The sequence below is a fragment of the Cupressus sempervirens genome, chromosome 1, assembly GCF_028749045.1.
Source record: "Cupressus sempervirens isolate cs-2001-9-10 chromosome 1, ASM2874904v1, whole genome shotgun sequence".
Lineage (NCBI taxonomy): Eukaryota > Viridiplantae > Streptophyta > Pinopsida > Cupressales > Cupressaceae > Cupressus > Cupressus sempervirens.
Window position 1 is genome coordinate 323,781,499 of NC_143118.1, and position 13,565 is coordinate 323,795,063.

At 34.5% G+C, this 13,565-nt stretch overlaps 1 protein-coding gene across 3 annotated transcripts in view; it reads right to left on the reverse strand.

Annotated features, from left to right (window-relative positions):
- Positions 1-8,217, reverse strand: part of LOC149577462 (nuclear pore complex protein NUP50B-like) — a 31,168-nt gene extending 22,951 nt beyond the window's left edge. For all 3 annotated transcript variants that reach the window (XR_016363527.1, XM_089823921.1, XM_089823924.1), the window contains exon 1: positions 7,951-8,217. The gene's annotated coding sequence lies outside the window, so the exon portion shown is untranslated. The remainder of the gene's footprint in view (positions 1-7,950) is intronic.
- Between the last annotated feature and the right edge of the window lie 5,348 nt (positions 8,218-13,565).

The following is a 13,565-nucleotide window of genomic DNA, read 5'->3' on the forward strand; positions in this document are numbered from 1 at the left end:
TCTATCAGGAAAAGACACTATTGGTTATTCATTTTCTTCTCAATTTTACCAACAAACCAATTTCACACATTAACAGAAAATGGGATACCTAGGTATCTGACTTGCTTACTAGATCCTCCCAATCAAAAACCAAATTTACTAAGCTAGGAAGGAGGTTCATCTTTCCAATTGAGGCCGAACTATTTACTCTTTGAAACTTATGCCCCAAATGCATTGCGAAAATATTCAAAGCATTAATCAAATTCTCGGAGTTCTTTTCTTGCAATTTTACAAATAAACTCATATCATTTGCAAATAGTGTGTTCAAGTGATTTTCATTGTTGGATAAAGAAATGTCTTTAGAGGAATCATTTCTAGAAGAGAATTTCAACAGATAGTGCAGAGCATCAACAGCAATTACATATAATGCAAGTGTCAAAGAACATCCTTGTCTCATGGATTTCTAAAAAGAAATAGGATCAAAAGGGGGGCATTAAAATCCATCTGCATATTAACATATTTGAACAAGGTGTTAACCATATCATAGATTTTTTTTAGAAAAAAAGAAGACATCAAGCATCAGAAGTCAATCCTGTCATAATTTTTTTTTAAATCAATGAAAAAGATTCCAACAACTTGCTTAAAATATCTGTAATGTCCCTACTACTGAAATAGGACTTATTAATAATAAATAATTAAACAGAAATAAAAGGATAAATAATAATAATAATATTAGAGTATAAATGATAATATAATATATTGATAAGTAGGAGATAATTTCCACAGCAAGTCAAATTGTGATATTGCTATTAGGATTTAACTAGGTGATTTTGAGTCAAACTCATTGACCCATGTTTCATGAGTAGTGATTCAATATGAACCCATCTCTCATGGGAATAAATGGAACACTTAGCACTCATTGGATCTAGGTGATGCTCACAGGGGTGAAGCACCAAGACTTCCCGGGAGGTCACCCATTCCAATACTACTCCAACTTGAGCGCGCTTAACTACGGAGTTTCTTGTTAGAGTAAGTTATTTATTACTCTAGTTGCTTTAGCTCTCTTAGGTGCATATAATTAATATTTTATATTAATTATAATGCGCAAACCTAGTTTTTTTTCCTTTAGGGTTTCGTTCACCTTAAAAGGTTGAACTTTTGTATTTTTGTTTTCATAACTTAGAATACATTTTCGCTCTCATATTCTTGAGAACTTGTAAGCTCTGCTTTTTCCGTTTTCTGGTTTCTCTTCATTGCAAGATATTTGCATGCAGGTGTTTTTGAGGATCTGTGAAGTTGGTTTTCTCAATTTCTACATTTCCTCCATGGTTAAACCCAAAGCTTGCAACCCCATTTACAAAACCTTCACCAAGTGTTGTGCCTTATGAACCATTCATTTAGAAAGCCCCTTAAGCTCATCAATTGATAAGTAGGAGATAATTTCCACAGCAAGTCAAATTGTGAGATTGCTATCTGGAATTAACTATGTGATTTTGAGTCAAACTCATTGACCCATGTTTCATGAGTAGTGATTCAACATGAATCCATCTCTCATGGGAATAAATGGAACACTTAGCACTCACTGGATCTAGGTGATGCTCGGAGGGGTGAAGCACCAGGACTTCCCGGGAGGTCACACATCCTAGTACTACTCCAGCCTGAGCGCTCTTAACTACGAAGTTTTCTCCATGGTTAAACCCAAAGCTTGCAACCCCATTTGCAAAACCTTCACCAAGTGTTGTGCCTTATGAACCATTCATTTAGAAAGCCCCTTAAGCTCATCAATTGATAAGTAGGAGATAATTTCCACAGCAAGTCAAATTGTGATATTGCTATTAGGATTTAACTATGTGATTTTGAGTCAAACTCATTGACCCATGTTTCATGAGTGGTGATTCAACATGAATCCATCTCTCATGGGAATAAATGGAACACTTAGCACTCATTGGATCTAGATGATGCTCATAGGGGTGAAGCACCAGGACTTCCCGGGAGGTCACCCATGAGAGATGGATTCATGTTGAATCACTACTCATGAAACATGGATCAATGAGTTCGACTCAAAATCACATAGTTAAATCCTAATAGCAATATCACAATTTTACTTGTGGAAATTATCTCCTACTTATCAATTGATGAGCTTAAGGGGCTTTCTAAATGAATGGTTCATAAGGCACAACACTTGGTGAAGGTTTTGCAAATGGGGTTGCAAGCTTTGGGTTTAACCATGGAGGAAACTTCGTAGTTAAGCACGCTCGGGCTGGAGTAGTACTGGGATGGGTGACCTCCCGAGAAGTCCCGGTGCTTCACCCCTATGAGCATCACCTAGATCTAATGACTGCTAAGTGTTCCATTTATTCCCATGAGAGCTGGATTCATGTTGAATCACTACTCATGAAAGATGAGTCAATGAGTTTGACTCAAAATCACATAGTTAAATCTTGATAGCAATATCACAATTTGACTTGTTGTGGAAATTATCTCCTACTTATCAATTGATGAGTTGAAGGGGCTTTTTAAATGAATGGTTCATAAGGCACAACACTTAATGAAGGTTTTGCAAATGGGGTTGCAAGCTTTGGGTTTAACCATGGAGGAAACTCCGTAGTTAAGCGCGCTTAGGCTAGAGTAGTACTGGGATGGGTGACCTCCCGGGAAGTCCTGGTGCTTCACCCCTGTGAGCATCACCTAGATCCAATGAGTGCTAAGTGTTCCATTTATTCCCATGAGAGATGGATTCACGTTGAATCACTACTCATGAAACATGGGTCAATAAGTTTGACTCAAAATCACATAGTTAAATCCTAATAGCAATATCACAATATAATATATTATATAATATTCATGTATAAATATTTTTTTTTATAAATATAATCCATGTATTAATAGTTTATTAAATATGATATTATAATATTCATATCTTAATAAATATATATATAATATAATATTATAATCTTCATATATTAATATAAATTATAATAAATGAACCACAGTCGACCAAAAGGTTGCAACTTCCCCGTGAAAAAATATATATTATAATCCTCCTATTAATATTTTATTAAATATGATATTATAATATTCATATATATATATATAGCATAGTAACGAGAATCACGACGATTCACACGATTCGGCGATTCGATTCAAGGCAAACGATTTTTTGTGAATCGGTGAATCGAATCAGTGATAAAGGGTTTATGAAATAAGTCACTCACTAAATTTCAAGGGTTTTTTAAATTTGCCGATTCGATTCTGATTCATGGCCAATTCGCGATTTGATTCAGCCTTGCCGATTCCGATCCGATTACGATTCTCGTTACTTTGATATATAGAAAGGGTAATATTATAATCTTCATATATTAATATATAATATCATAAATGAACCGCAATCGACCAAAGGGTTGCGACTTCCCAATGGGAGAAACAACATATAAAACAAAGGGGAGATTGAAAAACAGTTTATAGAAAGTCCTACCCAGGATCTAGTCAGAGTCTCCTAACCCCAAAGTTAAACACAATGAATGATTTGAAAAACAAATCCAGTCAGCAACATATATTGAATCAATAACCAGTCCATGATACTATTATAGATGGCCACAACGGTGACATAAATGTCCAATCAGACATAACGACAAATACCAAAAGACAAACATCACCTGTACAAGTTTAATACAGGTTAGGAGAGGCGGTAACGGTACCCATCATTAGAGATTACAGTCGATGCATACAAAACCACCATAGTGGAAGCTTTAAGAGTTCATAGTTATATATGATTAAGGATCATATTGGACAGATCATACTGATTATGCATCAATCATCGATGAAGAGAAACGTAGAATATTGATGTTGTTATTCATCTTAAAGAGACAGAATTATCTTGGTTCAACAAGTGTGTGTGTGTGTGTGTGTGTGTGTGTGTATGTGTGTGTGTGTGGAGAGAGAGAGAGAGAGAGAGAGAGAGAGAGAGAGAGAGAGAGAGAGATTCTAGGAAGGAGTAGTCCAAGAATGATTGAGTCTGATCATTGGCAACAATAAACTCAATTTCTAACAGAGCTTATTCAACAAGGAGACACACATAACAAGATATCAAAACAACATATAAGAAATCAGGCACCAAATACCATCTTACCTCAGTTTGTGATCAGACCAGTATACTGAACCAGAATATCAATAAATAAAAATATCAGTGTGCACCCTTCAACATAAGCCATCCATGCTTCTATAACAATTCTGAATAAAGCACTTCCATCCAGGTAATCATTGACATGGCATCAAGATAAGCTCATCTAATTAAATGAAGAATTTTGTTTGATAAATAAAGACTTTAAATCGGAAAAAAATCACTTATAATTGAAGATAGTCCCCAAATCTTAAGATATTAACTTGGGAACATTACAATATCTAGCTCATTTCATTTCTTCCCAGCTATTGTGAAGAATAAATTTCTCTAATCTTTTTATATGAAACCCAATTTGGGTATGGTTGATAAACTTGGGCAAGATCCCTTTTAATCTCAATGCTAGCAGCTTTCCCAAAATCTTGTAGGAGACATTTAGGAAGGTTATAGTCCACCAATGTTTTTTTTGGGGACCTATCCCCCTTTTTTAGGCAAAAGTTTGACAGCTCCTCCATTAAATTCACTGCCTAGGTTTCATTTTTCAAAGCCCCCTTGTAAACAACCAACAAATCTTGGCTGATCCAATTAGCATTTTTTTATAGAATTCTGCAACTAAACTATCAATACCAGGGGATTTACCACTCTGAATGGAATTAATGACCATCATAATTTCTACATGACTAATGTGCTTACTTAGCTCTTCAGCATCTTCCTTCTCAATCACCTTTAAATGTTCTACTTGCAAATCCCTGAGGTTTCCTTACAATGGTTACCTTTTGTTATCAGCCAAAAAGAGTATCTGTCAAAATCTATAAAATTCCTTTTTCATTTTTCCTATATCAGCAACCTGCACATTGTTAATGATAATGGGGCCAAACTCTTCTTTTTTGGGCCCTTGCCTTAGTGTGTCTACTCATAGTTCTTTCCAAGCCTATTTCTAGCCCCTTCGCTGTCAAATTGTAGTTATATGTTCATGAGATGATCAAATCCCGTGCTCTAAGTTGTGTATACCACATTTGCCCCTGCCCCAGCTCATCTTGGGTGTACTGTGGCATAGTTGCAAAAATCCCCCAAAATCGTGCCCAAAAATTTGAATATGTTAGCATGTTGATTCTCGCCAATTGTTATTTGATCTTGATATTTGCATATGACCCTTGGAGGTCGGCCTAATTTATGAAATACCTTGAAAACCTATATAAGAGCATCTTTCCTAATTCATTTTCATGATTTAAACATCCTATTCATTCCTAATCACTTCCTAAAGAAAGTACTATAAGCAAAATTCTTCAATTTAAGAATTAAGGAACATAAAATTACAATATTCTTCATGCAAGGGAGCTTTCATGGTTAATCTTGTTTTGTGGTGTCATGTTTTTACATCAACTGTTGAGTATCATATCCAAAAAGCATTGCATTAATCAACATTATCGAGCTTGAGATATAATATTGTCATATTCAGCATTGTACTTCAGATTAAGCTTTCAATCCAATCACTATCACTGTAGAGGAGGTCAATTCTTACCCAGGACTTGACTGAAGAAGTCCCTAAACAGCCCAACACCATTTTTCCTCTTCATGCGTGCAGGACTAGAAATCCCTAGACACTATGGCTTAGCCATATCATCTGACACTTCTTTGGGAAAGTTTCAAGGAGATGGACAGAGCAACATCCTGAGTTGTAATCTATTTTCAATATTTGCATCAACAACTCTGGGACTACGTCACTTAGCCACGTAGTCCCACAATTTCAGGCCTGAATTTCAGTGACGGGTTCCTTTTTTATTCCCTTTTCCAGATCTGTACTCAGAGTTGGCATATATGTTCTGTAGCTCATTGCTTATATTGATAATTGTCATATTCACACCATTTAACCTAGTTTTCATATCAAATAATCAAATCACAAGCAAAAGAATAATTCCAAATATTTGCCCAACTCTAACCAATAGATCTATAGTTGAGCTCTTGAATTATATTTCAATGTGGGTTTCTGTGCGTGGGCTTGATTCCTGATCTAAACTAATGGAGTTCATTCCACCACCCCACACGGGGAGTAGTCCATGGGCTGTTAAAAAAAAATTGTGACCGTGCAAGTCATCCTGATGATGCATGAACGCCCATAACATTGTCAGAAATGAGAATACTTTCTCATTTTGATGATGCTATATAAAGCCACCCAAATATTAGAAATATTAGAATGGGGACCAAAACTCCTCCTATAAACAAATTTGCATGCTCGTTTCGAATTATCAAAACTTTCGACTAATAAGATTTAACAAACAAGCTCCAGCTCTCAAGATAATAATGCTAGTAGTTTCAGGCCAGCTGGCCATTTCCATGCCTGAAAATCAACTTTCACTGCCAAACTGAGGACCATCTTGCATGGTGAATGAGGTACAAATACAAGTGCCAACAGGGTATTTTCAGGAAAAATAAAAATTATACCAAGGAAGAGTATCCAAACTAACAGAAATAGCAACAAAAGCAATCTGGATAACCTACAAGCCATAGCAAATTGTGTATTCAAAATTCCAAAAGAAAAAAGAACTAGCACCAACTCATTAATTGAATGATTATGTAATATACTCCATCGAGTTTTGGGTATCGTGTAACTTAATAGACAAGGAAAGGTGCAAGTACTTGATTTTGAAAGAAAAAATCCCTTATGCATGGCATATAAGCTGAAGGTAAGCCCCTGCTTGCTTAAATAGGAAAGATTACCAATTTAGATTAACAAAAGAGAGATTCGTAAAACAGAAAGGGGTAGCCTCGCTGAGAGAATTAACTGCAAAGCAAAATACTAAAAGGATAGTGAAACTAAAAATTGCTTATAAAATAAATTTGGGTATAAACAAAGATAAAAGCAGCAACTCTGACGGTTTCATAGTTCTATTGGATGGGAGCTTTAACCGGATTATTTAAATTAAATTAGAAATAGCAATAAACAGAAAGGAGCATTCAGAGACCAGTATACGACCAACTGTAGCAAACTAAAGGATATCAGGCTAAATGAAACAACAACAACAAAAATCGGATACCCAAACAAAGAAATTAAACCAAAAAAAATTGAGTGATTGAGCTGAGAAATAATGGTAACGCAGCTGTGGCCTACATGTACAGGCTGAGAAATAGCATGAAAAAAGAGGGTCTTCAAACAGAGAGAAAAATCAGCAAAACAAAGAAATGGATGCTCGTGCTAAGAGACTGAAGGAAATGGAATTCGGTGTCTATACTGCAAGAAATAGCAGCAGCAAAAACTTGCGTCTTCAGATCAAGTGAACTAGAAGAAAACAACATTAGCTATCCAAATTAAGATACATCGAAGAAAAATATGAATATTCAATCTACAAGAAATGGTAGCTTTAAAAAGAGTCTTCCTGGCAAAAGAAACTGCTGCCTGAAATCTTAGAAAATTGTACCAGAAGAAACAGCAAGAAAATAACTGGGCGTCCAAACTGAGAATTAAATAGCAACAAAACAACTAGGTGTCCAAACTGAGATTACAAGTGGTGTTGCAACTAAAAGATGAGCTTGAACAAAGCAAAAGTGATGTTACATCAATCAATCAAGGGAATGATATATAACGCACCCAAAAAAAGAATGTAACAGAACCATATAGTGACACTACAGATGATAGGAAAGATTTGTCTAAAAACCTAAAAAGAACATATGACAAAGAACTTAACCGCTCGTTTTCAAAAATAAAATCCAAAGAAAAAAATGGAGCAGTTAATCCGATAAGGCAGACAAATGAGAAAACTATGATTTCAAAATAAAAAACAGTTGCTATTCCAGATTTAGTTTATGGCGATCAAAATAAAGCGGACACATATCTACAAATATTTGGAGACACCCACCTGAGTTGAGCCGCCATTGAAGCTGTAGTGGCGTAGAATTTCACAGATCCAATCGATTTGCTTAAAATCTGCTGGACTTCTAACTTGCTAGGATGATTGCGGAAAGGCCAGAAGCGAGCAGAAAGCTTTCTCGACTGGAAGGGAAATGGCATACAAAGTTCAACATCTCTCTGTTTTTGCTGTGACGAAAAAAACAGCAAATTTATCCTGAGCTAAGTGAGCTTTGGTTTGTCGTTTTTCTATTCATCCCAAAAATTATAAAAAAAAAGAAACAAAAAATCCTCCCATTAATTTTTAATTGAATTTAATTGAACTTTTGAGGTGGCATCTGTCTGTTTCCAGACATCATACTCGTGTGTTTGCGAATTAATGATTTAAAACAATTAATTTTATCACTAAGAAAGATTAGAAAAGTATCTATAACGGTGAAATTGCATGTCTTGAGTCTTCAACTAATACAAATATTATAAATTTAACCACTAGTACTTATATCATCTCCTATGGTTGATTATAATAAACCTAGAACATTTAATACATTAAATAAATATATATCGTTTAAAACGTTAAACAAAAGTTTGCTATATTTGTATATATAAAAGAAAGAAAGGTAGAAGATTAAGTGTTCTAATAGAATATTATAAATAATATTATTAAAGATCTAAGTAACATTTGAAAAGATTGTTTAAAATAATATGAAATCAAAATCTAAGGAGACTTTACTTTGGAAGATTAAAATCGTTCAATAAATTTGTATTGTCAATATAAAAAATAAAATACTTACAAGAATAAATAAAGAATATTAAAATATAAACTATTTCAATTTATAAAGGATATATATTAAGATAAGGAAAGGGTTAATTTTGATCTAAAAGGAATAAAATGTCAAAAGAATCTAAAATAATTTCATTAAACAAAATTCTATAGTAATATAGTTTGGATAAATGTTTAGAATATATTTGATTCAAAATTATTGTGTAAGAATTTGTTTAAGGGCAAAATTCACCCAAGAACTAAGAACTCAAACACAAGCACACAGTAGACCAAAGAAAGATATGATCAATTAATCAGAGTATGTCCGAATACATTGCTCTGTTCAGAATGTGATGCTAATACACTAGGAGTGCCTGATTATAAAGGCTACAGGAGAACTTCTAGAATGCATAGAAGTTAGCACCATGAAGTGTCAAACAACCAAGCACATGTCCACCAGATATGGATTATCCTCCATTAAGCACGGAAGTAAGTGCGGTGATGAGAGGATAAGCCTAGAAGAGTGGAACACGCAAAACAATGTTGTAGACACCATGTGCTCAAATAAAGGTGCATACTCCTGTGTTGTCAACATGACAAATCACAAGGTTGCACAAACTCCTAAGTGTCTCATAATAAAAATAATAAATTAATGCAAAGTAATTAACTAATGCATTAACCTAAGTAAACTTAAGTAAGTGTAAATAGTAAAGTACTAATTTACACCAACATATTGTAAATCAAGTTCATTGACTATACAAAGGATATCTAGCCAAATAGCAGTAAGCATAGCCTCTCTGAATTTCCACATTATAAGTTTTGCAAATTTGTGTGTGTGTGTGTGTGTGTGTGTGTGTGTGTGTGTGTGTGTGTGTGTGTGTGCAATATACACACGCATAATCAAAAGTCAAAGAAATGGGCTCTTCAATAGACTTGTCTCCTCAAAGAAATGTTGTTCAAGAAAGTGTGGTTACTTTTGATTATTGTGAAAATGAGCTTGTTTTGAAAAGTATTCCTCCTCCTTTATTCAAAAGTCATTTCAAATTGTATTTCATTGTTATTTGATAATCAATATAATCACCATCTCTACATAAATATTGCTTATCAAATAAAGTTTGGACATATTATTATGGAATAACACCATGGGTGCAATAATTACCAAGAAAAAAGGTGAGAAGATTGAAGAAATGATGTACTCTAGAAAAATCAAGACAAAAATGGTTGCAGCTTCAAAGCTCCTCAAACAATAACCCAAAGCATCAATTTATTTTGATAAAGGATATAAGATATCATAATATGGTAAAAATTGAAAGCTTTATTGGGTCCTCTTGTCAATCCACCTCGAATATTGCATCATTTAGTGAGACTATTCCAAATTGTACAAAAATAAATCTAAACCCAGTATTTGTTTTCAAGATTTTATTCCAAAAAATTAATAATTATTGTCAAATTAGATGGCTTTAGCCAAATATTTATTTATATTATAGGTATAGGGTCAACAATTAGCATCGCTAAGTGTTATCTCTTATTGTACAAGAAGATAAAAGATAAAAGATGATTGATATATTTTTCCTTATTCCACAATCAGAAGGAAGATGAGTTGATGTGCCTTAGTAGGACTTCAGCGCTGAGCGAGTGCAATAATCCTTTGCTATAATGATTAGGATGATTTGATTTAGAGGAATACAATTGGATGGTGTAAAATAGAAGACCAATAAAGTAAAACTAACAAGTTTCAACACGTAGAGAATAACAAAAATCAAACAAGAATCTAAGTAATTAAAACAACAACTAAACAACAATAGTAACCTATGATTTGAATATGAGTTTGATTTGGAGGATGCTTGGGGCATTGTATACTCGATTATTTTATATGAAATTTCCATAGACATCATGGTTGCGACAAGAAGGATGAGGAGAGAAAGAAAAAGGTCATGACATCTGAGTGGGAGAGGCTTGAGGTGAATGGTTCTAAAATAGCAAATATATTCATTAGAGAAATTAATGTTGTAGCAAGAAACAACCTTACTTGACATAACCTAGAGTCAGTCCTTAAAAAGGATACAATTGTTATACAAAGCTAGCATTTTAACATTCAAACAACCATGTCGCTTAGGATTATTTTGAATTGATAGAAGACCACCACCCTTGGTGACAAAGAGGATTAGATGAGGTGGATGTTGGAATTTACAAGTGGGAAGATTTACTTCTAAGAGGGGGTGGGGGGTGAATCAGAAGTAACTAACTTTAACCTTTTAAAACTTTTTGGCTGAAATCATTTGCATGCATCTAATTCATTTAATAAACATGAAAGTAAAGACATACATGGAAATAGATAACACAAAATTTTAGTAACCCAGAAACCCTCCAAAAATGAGAAGGTAAAATTGGGGTGGGGATGACACCCACAAAGTATCACTGCAGCAATATGTAACTGTTTAAGGTTACAAAGTTTGACCACTTCCAATGGTCTGCTCTGTGAAAGCCCTGTCTTGTTAAAGACTTTACACTCTGTTAAAAGCGACCTGGTTAAAGGATTTACAAACACTCACTTGGAATGTTACCCTATTAAAAGATTTAGCACCTTATTGAAAGGCTTACAACATGGCTATTAGACCAACCTATCATCATAGGATTTTCATTCCTAATACAATGGCTAGAGAGTATTAGAAAGTCTTGACTTGATGACTTGCAATCTTCAATTTTTGATTCAAGATCCTTGTTCTACTCTGTCTGTTTTGATCGTTACTTGATCTGATATGACTCTCCTCAAAATTCTGATACTCTGTTCTTGATCAACTAAATTATGCAATGTTGTTCTTCTCTTTCTAAGTTTTTACACCCCTCTGCACTTTGCTAGCATTCTCCCATAATCTCTCACTCATGCATACACACAATGGGGTTTCATCCTCCTTTTAAAGGCTTCAAGGACTTAGGGTTAGGTATGAATCTACAATTAATATTCATTCTTCTTTTCTTGCTCAATTCTTTCACTTTTCCTATTGGTTGCATGCTGATTACATAGGTAATGTAAAAGGTTCGATCTTATCTTCAAGATCCTTCGAGATTCATCCTGAGTTGGCTCAAAAATGGTTTACATCTAAGTTTGTGAAGGCACAAACTCGTATGTTGATTATGTGTTACTCGGTACTTACTAATTGTTGATGCTCGACACATATAGGAATTATGTCTCACTCAGCTCCTATAGTAATTCTATTTCGCTCGGCATCTATACTTTGCTTGGCACCTATAGTGACTTGGCATCACTTATCACTCGACACTTGAACTTTGCTTGGCACCTAAAGTTCACTCGGCACATATTGAATTTTTGGCTCGGCACATAATATAGCTCGGCATCTGTATTATACTTAGCATCAACTTAAGAATTGGTTAAGTGTGTTGACACTCAATTGTCAAAACCAATCTGAGACCAACAATCTCCCCCTTTGACATGAGTGGCAAAAACACTTAACTAAGCATTATGAGTCTAGTCTTTATGAGTATAATACACATTCTATTTGACATATGTACAAAACTTCAAAAAACTTGTTCAAAATTTTGTAGAAGACTATATACCTCAAAAACTTGTAACTCCCCTGAGCTGATGTGTCATTTCTGTAACCTTAAGCTAAATTTGTCCCATGCTGATGTGTTTGATACTCTTTGCCTTGTCTATACTCTGTATCTGCTTTGTTTTTACTCCCCCTTTGTTTCTGCTCTATGTTTGCTCCTCCTTTCGCACATCTTGTAGTTTTTGCATCCTTTTGGTTGTATCTCCTTATTACTTCCTCAAAATTTGTGATTATCTCCCCCTTTGGGTATTTCTCCCTTGATTTACACATCCATTCTTATTATCTCCTATCTTTATTATATCTCCCCCTTACATGAATATCTCCCCCTTTGGATATTCTTTATTATCTCCATCAAAAAAAAAAGTAGTATCTCCCCCATTCTTATTAAATGCATAATGTTTATATCTCCCCCTTTTTGACACTTATGTCAAAGGGTCCTAAGAATGAATAGAATATTTAACCAAAAATGTTTTATTTACCTCCATTATCATCTTCAAAGAAGCATCCCAATTGTCTAAGGCAATTTCTAGTGCTTTGTGCTTGATGGTTGTCTCTGCTGCAAGATGTGCAAGACCTTCTAAGGTAGAAAGATTAGGGTCTTTCTTTAAAACATTTTTTTGCATAGGCCATTTCCTTATGTAGTACTTCCAGATGTGGGGTAATAGCAAACTATATTTGTATTAATTTGGTCTTAATAATGGCCTCTTCTATTGTCAATACAACTAACTCCTTCTGAGTGTGAACCGTTGTGGCAAAATGCTCCTCACTTTGAGCTAGATCTTTAGGTAGCTATGTGCTAGATATCTTAAGATTCTGTTCCAAGCTTAGTATTCTCCAGCTAGTTTCTTGTGTGAAATATGATGAATCACACAATTTGGAGTATAATGAGAATATATTCTCAAGTATTGTTTTAACTTTCTCAACCTTTTTAGCCACTTTAACCTGTGATAGTGCTATCTCACTAGATATCTTCTCATTAACTTTCATTTGAAATTTCTTTTCAGACCATTCTAATAATTTGACATTAGCATCAAGGTCTTCATTTTGTACCTGGTCCACTATGTTGGACAGTTTCTCCATGATGGGCTTTGTTTCATCAGGTACTAGCAAGCTAAATGCATCAAGGAATATGTCTTTGATTTCTACTAATGATTGCTTTTGTCTATACTCATTTCTAAGTATGTCCTACTTCTTCTTTCTCTCAAGTGCCTCTTGCACTTCATTTATCTATGCCAGGTTCATTATTTTGTAGTCATAACTTGGTATGGCTATTTCCTCATCAAGTGCAGGGTC